The sequence below is a fragment of the Nomascus leucogenys genome, chromosome 15 (assembly GCF_006542625.1).
Source record: "Nomascus leucogenys isolate Asia chromosome 15, Asia_NLE_v1, whole genome shotgun sequence".
NCBI lineage: Eukaryota > Metazoa > Chordata > Mammalia > Primates > Hylobatidae > Nomascus > Nomascus leucogenys.
In genome coordinates this window covers 40,477,615-40,479,932 of record NC_044395.1, presented here as the reverse complement: position 1 = coordinate 40,479,932, position 2,318 = coordinate 40,477,615, and positions in this window count along the sequence as shown.

The window sequence follows — 2,318 nt, the reverse complement described above, 5'->3', positions numbered from 1 at the left end:
CGCCCAGCCGTTCCCACTCCCGCCCGAAACTCCTCCGACAGGGCTTCGCTTCGGTGGCTCCGTCCCCAGCGCATACACACTCGCGTGGTGTCGGCTTAGCCTCTCGTAAAGGAAGCAGGCAGGCAGGTGGGAGGAAGCCCACAGGGGCACTTGGGATGATGAGGGGGCATGCCGGCAAAGCCGGGTCAGTGACAAGGATATATTCCATTTGTTTCCACCTAAGCCTTAGCCTTGGCACAGTTTCAATATCGAAGTGGATCGCTGCGTCCCGGCGGTCCCAAGAAACAGGCAAACCAAAAAACAGAGAAGTAAGGATTCTCCAAGTCCCCCGAGTATCCAGATACCAGAGGTGCTGGAGGGCTTATTAAAGGCTTACAGTTTCTTTGACAGCCCCCAGGAATGCAATCTGGGGAGCTTTGTTTTTCAAGGAAACTCTTCAAAGCAGTTCTGATACCATCAAAGAAGCGAAGGAAAAGAGTTTAGCTATGTGCTCACCTCTTGGGTAACTGAGTTTTTCTGCCATGGAAGTCCTTGAAGCTGTATCTTTAAGGGGTATTATGACCCATGCTGTTTTTCACTCCCCACCTACTTCTCCAGGAAACCTTGCTATCCTGCTCACCTGTTTTCACTTCCACTGTGAAAACTCTCCCAGTCATTGGGTCCTCTCCCATCCACATGCCTGTGGTAAAGACCATGGGCTCTGTAATTAGGGCTTAATCCCAGCTTTGTCACTTCCTAGCTGTGAAATCTTGAGCAAGCCATTTAACATTTTTGGCCTTGGTTAGAAGGCTTTCTTTTCCTAAATGTGAGGTTTTCAGAGACCCCTGTACACATCTCTCACTGCATTGCCCTCTGGTGCAACAGATGCAATATCTGGTTGACTACTTGTAACCACCCCTGACCCCCAACAGGAAACACCATGTAGATTCTTTACATTGTGTCAACGTGCCCTGGGGAGCAGTGTCCTTGGGCTGGGACCCAAACAATGATTCAAACCTAGGTATCACTCTTGTCTCCAGTTTTCCACTTCACGTGTACTCTTCAAGCAACTGTGTCTGGAGGAAAGGATGGCTAGCAGATATCCCTCAATTATACTGAAGGACCTGGCAGGTCTCACAGGATTAAATGGCTGAAATAGGGGATTATGTGACAGATCCTAGAAGGGACAAGGTACTAGTCTGATGAAATAATACATCTTTAGCTCCAGGAAATAAACCAAGAGACTGCCTGTAAACACTTAACTCAAAGCTTGGTAGACTTGCTGCTCCATCAAGATGACTTGGCATCATCTTGAGAGGCAAGGCTGGAATATGATGGTCATTTAGAAAACAATCCTAGTCAATCGAACTGTACCCAGTGTCAAGAAAGAGTGTATGGATAGAAGAGGAATAGTCAGCGTCAAGTTCAGAGAAAGAAATCAAAGGTAGCCAGTGCCCTTTCAAGCACTCTCTTCCAAGTACCCCAGCAGGTGCTTGCTAACAGGCATATTTGTAATCTGGGCCACCTAACTGATGTCTTCACTTTGATTCCCTCCTCATCATGCCCACCTTGTAAGCGTGAGGGCATTTACACCAGAAGCCTGAAAGTTTCTTTCTGAAAGAAGTGAGGTGTTTTAGTTCTTAGCTTTTCCCAAAAGCATCTCCTGAGACAAATACTCTAGTGAGAGGGTTCTTTTGGGAGATGAAGGCAAACACCAATAGGGAAGTGGAGAAGTACGACAAGAAAGGGAAAGCAACCAATAAAGAGTGTTGTCAAGCCAGCTACCACTGTGAGTGACAAGCTGAAGCCTGCTGGGAAGCCAGTGTAAGATGTACACATCAGCTATCCAAGCCAAGGGGTGACAGAGCTGTGGTATCTGTACTCCACCTCCTGTTAGTCACTGGTTGAAGGCTTCTCCCAGGGGTCTGCTCCTTCTCCCAGGATGCTCCTGAACTTCTGGCCTGCCATGTGGATAGCCATAATGGGCTCCAGAGGCCAAAGAAGGGCTCAGGCAAATAAATGCTACTGCTAGCAGTTACAAGTTGCACTGGTGTGCTCTGAAGGGGGAGGCGGTCCTGACAAAATCCAAGGGTAGGCATGAGGTCTGGAATCACTTCCTCTTCCTCTTCCCCAGGCATTCAGCTCTCCACTCAGCCAGGCCTGGGCCTCCTGAGCCCTGCCAAGCCCTCCTCTTAGCCCAGCACCACTGCCCCAAACTTATCCTGAACTTCTGAAGTCACAGTCTTTTTTTGAGACGGGGTCTCGCTCTGTCACCCAGGCTGGAGTGCAGTGGTGCGATGTCGGCTCACTGCAAGCTCCACTTCCTGGGTTCACGCCAT